Raw genomic sequence first — 7707 nt, forward strand, 5'->3', positions numbered from 1 at the left:
ACCTTTAGACATTTATTACAACCAATTCACTTACCTGAGCTCACAATCATGTACTGCCTACAGTGGTCATGGCAGCATTTCCCCGACAGTAAACACCTGACCACAGCTTACGTGGCCCGGATTGCAATGCATCCTCTGCCTTGTTAAAAAGAATGAATGAGCCAAGGGTCTTTTTGTTGACTGACACTGCCCAGCCTGTACAGAGGCTCAGTAAACACTTGCAGAATAAACACAGAAAAATTTCTCTCTGTAAGAAGTTAGAGATTGGCTCTGATACCAAGTACCATACTATTCCAAATACTATTATTGGGGAAATTTATAAAGTATTTTATTCTATGTTCTGTTAGGCCTTAAATGCTTTTTTTTTTTTTTTTTTGAGACAATCTTGCTCTGTCACCCAGGCTGAGTGTGCAGTGGGGCAATCCCAGTTCACTGCAACCTCCGCCTCCTGGTTTTATGAGATTCTCCTGCCTCAGCCTCCCAAATAGCTGGGACTACAGGTGCGTTCCACCACGCCCGGCTAATTTTTGTATTTGCAGTAGAGCTGGGGTTTTACCATGTTGGCCAGGCTAGTCTCTGACTCCTGGCCTCAAGTCATCTGCCTGCCAAGGCCTCCCAAAATGCTGGGATTACAGGTGTGAGCCATCGAGCCCAGACCAGCCCTCACCTAACATTCTCAAAATCACTGGACTTTCTTTACATGGAAGTTCCAAAACAATGAAACAAGCAGTTGTTCTACCCAGTATTTAATGATCTAACAAGCCACATAATTTAAACTCTATTTTTCCAATAACCCACGTTCAATAAAATTCTGTTTATTTTTATGTCCATGAGGAATGAAAATGAATCATCTACAAAGACAGACATCCCCCCGCTCCATTAAAAAGTAAGTCGTTGACACATTTCTTGGAAGTATAGATTTATTTGTAAATAAGCCCTAATTTGACATATATAAAAAATACTTCTTTTTTTAACTATTCTTTTTACTGTTCTGCTTCTTGTTTAATGAATTATTTCTGTGGATAGTATGATTACAATACTTACAAAAATGCCAATGTTATTCACAGAATGACAACAAATTTAAGGTATTTTTTCTTTATATTATTATAAAGCTGGTCAGTGTGAAAAATCTGACCTCAAAGACAGTTCTCGATGATTTATTGGGGAGACCTAGAAATACCACCCTCTAGCTTTATAACAAGTGGTTGGTCATTCAGCAAAGTGTTCAGGCATGCTGGTCCACCCACCCTTCAGCTGTCAAAGATTCAACAGACCAAGAATTAAGTGTAAAAGCCTCTGTGCCACCTATGTCACTAAGGGCACTACCTACCTTACATATGTAAGCGGTCCCTGTAGACCAATAAGAAAAGGACCCGTCACGCATATAAAAACAAAGAGAAATTCAAATGTTTTCCAGAAATGGAACACAGATAATTTTCAACACATGGATTCTCACTCAAGATAAGAGAACTACAATGTAAGATAGTCCATGTGGTATCATTTTTCAACTAAGATGTTGGCAATAATCAGAAAGTTTGTACTCTCCGGAGACAGATGTGAGCCATCATTTAAGTCTTGGGCATTTACATTACAAACCTTCTATGGGGAATGGTCTGGTGTCCATAAACAATTAAACATGTACATCCCTGGTTGACCCTCTCAAAGGGTGGAGCGGGTAAGTCATTTGTGATGTGTCAATACATTCTAGAGAATCGACAATGTCATCTCCACACACCTGAACCACAGGTAACATCCTATAGGTATTTGTTCAAGGAAGCAATGAAAGGGTGACAAAAATAGACAAGGAGTTCCTGTCATTGTTCTCACCCAGTTTTATGCACTCCAAGTTATCAGGAATGTCAAAATTAGAAGCGGTAACTCCAGTGCCAGAAAGAGCCAGCTGAGTGTGCCCATCAATATCCTGAGAATGACGGGATGTGAAAAGGTGTCGAATTCTCAACAGCAGGCAGACTGCTTGGATGACCTCCACCCCCAGAACTGAAATGGAAGGCAGCATTTCTGAGTTTGGAAATGGGAAAGGCCCAGCATTTATAACTGACTCCTTCATCCAACCTCTTTCCCCAGATCAGACGACTTTTGACATGGGTATGGCAACACCATACCTTTGTGCAGAGAGATTCACGGGAAACCTAGCCTCTGTGACATGCAGCAGCTCTCGACACCATCATCAGTGACAAGATGAAACGTTGCCTTGAAACTGTCTTTCTCTGGATGCCTGTTGTAACAGCTTCACGTTAACCTGCCTGTGCCACTACAGACAACTGAAGATACCCTAATTTTGTGGTGGAGGGAAGTCTATGGATGAAGTCAATCCCATCCCAAATATCAGGACTTTAGATCTTTACGAGATTAGCACAAAAGGCAAGTGGAGCTCTCTCCAAGCTTTTATAGACACACATTGCAATGTGTGCATTGCCCTCAGTGGGGAACCAGTTCTCAATGTGGAAAAGTTGTCACGTGTTACAGAGAAGAGAACAGGCTTTCAGTTAATCCCAACTTATTAGAAAGGGTATGAGGGTCTTCTTGGACACAAAGCTGTGTGACCCCCACATTCAACCCACCTTTTACATCAATGTAGTTCAACACTGTGTGAAGACTGGACAGACTCTTAGCAAATTTGTGATATTTAAGTCATATAAACTCAAGAGAACACAGGGAGTATCTGGGTGCAGGTGAGTATCAGGATGCAGGGAGTACCTGGATGCAGGGGACTATCTGGAAGCAGGGACTCAGGGGGTACCCTGGATACAGAAGGTAGCTGAATACAGGGAGAATCTAGATGCAGGGAGTATCTGGATGGAGGAGAGTAACTGGATGGAAGGGAGTATATGGATATAAGGGAGTATCTGGATTTGAGTATCTGGATTGAGGAGAGTATCTGGATGGAAGGGAGTAACTAGATTAAAGGGAAGATCTGGATGGAGGAAACTATCTAGAAGGAAGGGAGTATGTGGCTAGAGGAGAGTAACTGAATAGAAGGGAGCATCTGGTTGGAGGAAGAGTATCTGGATGGGAGGGAGTATCTGGATGGAGGAGAGTATTTGGATGAAATGGAGCATCTGAAGGGAGGAGAGTACCTGGACACAAGGAGTATCTGCATGCAGGGATTACCTAGCTTCGGAGAGTATGTGGATTCAGGGGAATAACTGGAAGCAGGGAGTATCTGGACTTGGGGTGAGCACCAGAATGTAGGGGAAATCTGGATGCAGGGAGCACATGGCTACAAACCAGAATCTGAATGGAGGAGCATATCTGGATGCAGGGAGCACAAGGATATAGCGGAGTATCTGGAAGCAGGGAGCAACTGGACTCTCAGGGGTGCACCTGCATGCAGGGAGAGCATCTGGATGGAGGACAGTATCTGGCTGTAGGGACTACCTGGATTCAGAGGAGTATCTGGAAGCAGGAAGTACTGGACATGGGGGTAACCTAGCTGCCGGGAGAGTATCTGGAAACAGGAAGTATCTGAATGGAGGACAGTATCTGGCTGTAGTATCTGGGTGAAGAAGAGCACTGGTCCCGATGTGGCAGGACAGGAAAAGGAAAAGAGGCCTAAGAGGAAATTTTTGAAATAAAGAGCTGGCAGTTAGGCTGAAATTCTGCCTTAAAGTCCCAGAAAAGGAGAACTTGGAACCCCCATTCCATTAAATGCCTACAGCCTTCTTTAACATCTGTCCTCGGCAAAACATTTAGGTAAGAGAAAGTACTTGGTTTCTAATTTCTTTTTATTAGTCTAACATGAAAAAGAAACGTCCTCCAATAAAAGAAATACTGAAGAAACAAATTGAAGGGCTTACCTTATTTTAATTAAAAAAAAAAAATGTCAAGGCTACCGTGGGAGTTTCAGACGTGCTCAATGCACACCTGATTTGTAAACAAGCGAGATTCCAACTAAGGGTGCCTCGGTGCAGCTGATATTTGACTTATAGGGACATAATAATGGCAAGCCTTTCACATCCCATGGGAAACCCCCCTGGGTCTTGGAGAATGGGGGTCCAAGTCCCTGTCCCCGTTTGGATGTAAAATTCATCGTTAGTAAACAACATTCACCCAGCGACAACAAGCAAAGAACATCTCAAGATTAAAACAAAGAATCCGCCGTGAACAGAAGGCCTCCGTCTCTGCTCTCACACAGCTGTTCTTTGGGGAGGAGCCTCCAGCAGGTGTCCTAACCCTGCTGACACCAGCTGGGCTGTTTCCACTGACAATCTTCTATTTCTCCAAAAGAGTATGCTGAACTGTGGGAAGCAGGGAGAAAAGAGTCATTCCCAGTTCCCTGAGTACTCAGGTGAACATAACTTCCTAAAACTTTCAGGAGCTAGCGATTTTATTTCCGCATCAGAAAAATGGGTCCAAAGATCATCACAAAAAAAGCAAAACTGTAAATCTCAACCAATTCGATCAATTTCACTGAACGATGCCATGCCTACAACAACAACAAAAAAATGGATACTGCAGAAGAAGCAGAAGGAAAACCAGGGAAGACATTTTCCACTAACGATGTCACAGAGACAGTAACAAATGCCTGTCAGTTACCGAATGGCAGAATACATGTTCTCAGTGAGAGAGTGTACTTTTTACTATCTGAAAGACACAGGGCTGAGATTTTCTGGTCTGTTCATTTAAGTTTTGGAAATTTTATTTTACATGTCAGTCTTAAAACTATTTTGGAGGGAGAAGCTGGGATTTGGAAGAAGGAATTAAAGACAACGGCATTTTTCTTCCAAATAGGCTGGCAGGAAACAGTGGGATGCAAAGCCCTTCGGGTAACAAGAGCCCCACACATACACATCAATGTTCTTGCTAAGGAAGCTAGACAATGTCCTTACAACGGGCAGAAGAAATCTTCCTTCCATAAGATAATAGCTTGGGCCTGGTGCGGTGGCTCAAGCCTGTAATCCCAGCACTTTGGGAGGCCAAGGCGGGTGGATCACGAGGTCAAGAGATCGAGACCATCCTCGTCAACATGGTGAAATCCCTTCTCTACTAAAAATTCAAAAAATCAGCTGGGCACGGTGGCATGCACCTATAATCCCAGCTACTCAGGAGGCTGAGGCAGGAGAATTGCCTGAACCCAGGAGGCGGAGGTTGCGGTGAGCTGAGATCGCGCCATTGCACTGCAACCTGGGTAACAGTGTTTTTTTGAAACTCTCTCTCAAAAAAAAAAAGATAATAGCTTGTTCTAAACATCTTTCCCCGAGTTGAAAGAGCAGTCAGCGACAAATCCACTTTTTTTTTTTTTTTTGAGATGGAGTTTCACTCTTGCTGCCCAGGATGGAGTGCAATGGCTTGATCTTGGCTCACTGCAACATCTGCGTCCTGGATTCAAGCAGTTCTCCTGACTCAGCCTCCTGAGTAGCTGGAATTGCAGGCATGCACCACCATGCCCAGCTAAGTTTTTTTTTGTTTTTAAAGTAAGGACTTGTTTTCTCCATGTTGGTCAGGCTAGTCTCAAACTCTCAACCTCAGGTGATCTCCCTCCTTGGCCTCCTGAAGTGCTGGGATGACATGTGTGAAATGCCGCACCTGGCGAGACACTAACTTTCTAAAAGTCTCTATCTTTAAAATTCAAGGCCAAGTGCCTTGGCTCACGCCTGTCATCCTGACACTTTGTGAGGCCAAGGTGGGCAGATCACTTGAGGTCAGGAGTTACAGACCACTCTGGCCAACATGGTGAAAGCCCCGTCTCTATTAAAAATACCATGAAAATTAGTGGGGTATGGTGGCATGTGCCTGTAGTCCCAGCTACTCAGGAGGCTGAGGCAGGAGAATCGTTTGAACCTGGGAGGCGGAGGTTGCAGTGAGTCGAAACCGCACCACTACACTCCAGCCTGGGTGACAGAGAGAGACTCCATCTCCACACACACACACACACACACACACACACACACACACACACACAAATTAGAATACTTTAGATCATTTTATTGAAAATACATCTCAATTTGATGGCTCTTATTAAAAACAAATGCTGCATCTCTCAGGCAAAAGGTTCCAGCTTATGCCCAAATAAGAGAAAGAAAGCATGCATATATATATATACACACACACACACACGTTTCTTTCTTGTCATTTTCAAAAGTGGTTCTGATGGCAAAATGCCTGCCTTTCACCCTGAGAAGCTAGCTTCTCACGAATTAAAGAGACTCCTCTTGACCACGTTTGCCACCTGGTTGGGAGGATTTTTAGAAAGTGACAGCAGGCTGGGTGTGCTAGTTTATGCCTGGAATCCCAGCACTTTGGGAGGCTGAGGTGGGAGGATCGGTTGAACTCAAGATGGCCAACATAGTGAGACCCTGTCTGGGCAACCTGGTGAGATCTTGTCTCTACAGAATAAAAAAAAACAAATCTGCCAGGCATGGTGCTGCACGCCTGTGGTCTCAGCTAATCAGCTCAGGAGGCTGAGGCTGTGGTGGGTTATGGTCATGCCACTGCACTTGGACCTGGGTGACAGTGAGACCCCGTCTCTGCCAACGAAACAACAGTTTACAGCGAAACTTGACAAGCAATATTTCAGGAGATCGACTTTTAATTCCGGTGCACAGGAGCCAGCTGTGGACTTCCTGATGATGCACCAATGGTGTGCTACAGTATCACTGTGTCACCGGTGCAGGAGTGCAATGGCAACGGTCTTGGCTCCCTGCAACCTGTGCCTCCTGTGTTCACGTGACTGTCCTGCCTGAGCCTCCCGAGTAGCTGGGATTACAGGTACCTGCCACTACACCCAGCTAATTTTGTGTTTTCAGTAGAGATGAGGTTTCACCATGTTGGCCAGTCTGGTCTCGAACTCCTGGGAAAACTTCCTCAATCTTTTGTTAAAAAGAGACTTAGGCACATATACATCTTCTCTGGAGCCCCAGGCCCTAGGCAGTTGATACATTCATCGTCTTTTGAAAGAATCCCTCAAAAGCAACAAGACATGAAGGAACACATTCAAAGCCAAGCAACCAACTTTGAACGTGAGCAGAACGGCAAGATGGGAGCAGGTAGAGAAAACACAATAGGAACCCTGGCCGCATGTGCGAACCGCCGCTCCCCCGTCCTCCTTACCAGCTGGCTCTGCGCTGGAGTTCCAGTGATTCTCCATGTCCACCTCCCCTTGTTCTGCTGAAAACAAGAAAAAAAACACGCAGAGAGGCTCAGTGCAACAGAGCACCCACTCAGCATGCACACCAGACACCCAGGCTTTCCTGAGATTGGCGCTCCTATAGCTTGGGCCGGAGTGGTCAGTCCTAAACCCCAAACCCACTGGAAACATTGAGTCTAACGCTCACCTAAGTGATGACTTTGCCAGTATTTTGTTTTTGTCTCACTGCATATGTGTTTTTACTTTTTATTTATTTATTTTACTTGAATACATGTGCATAACGTGCAGGTGTGTGTTACACAGGTATACACGTGCCATGCTGGTTTGCTGCACCCATCAACCCGTCATCTACATTAGGTATTTCTCCTAATGCTCTCCCTCCCCAATCCCCCCAACCCCCTGCTATCCCTCCCCTAGCCCCCCACCCCCCAATAGGCCCCGGTGTGTGATGCTCCCCTCCCTGTGTCGGTGTGTTCTCATTGTTCAACTTCCACTTATGAGTGAGAACATGCAGTTTTTGGTCTTCTGTTCTTGTGTCAGTTTGCTGAGAATGATGGTTTCCAGCTTCATCCATGTTCCTGCAAAGGACACCAACTCAT

At 44.9% G+C, this 7707-nt stretch overlaps 1 long non-coding RNA gene across 1 annotated transcript; it reads right to left on the bottom strand.

Moving 5' to 3' along the window:
• Nucleotides 1-902: 902 nt before the first annotated feature.
• Nucleotides 903-7412, bottom strand: LOC144581281 (uncharacterized). Its single transcript, XR_013531893.1, has 2 exons — nucleotides 7072-7412; nucleotides 903-4259 (listed from the first exon to the last, which is right to left on the bottom strand). It is a non-coding gene; the product is annotated as an uncharacterized LOC144581281 (long non-coding RNA).
• Between the last annotated feature and the right edge of the window lie 295 nt (nucleotides 7413-7707).

Source organism: Callithrix jacchus, chromosome Y, assembly GCF_049354715.1.
Source record: "Callithrix jacchus isolate 240 chromosome Y, calJac240_pri, whole genome shotgun sequence".
NCBI classification, from domain to species: domain Eukaryota; kingdom Metazoa; phylum Chordata; class Mammalia; order Primates; family Cebidae; genus Callithrix; species Callithrix jacchus.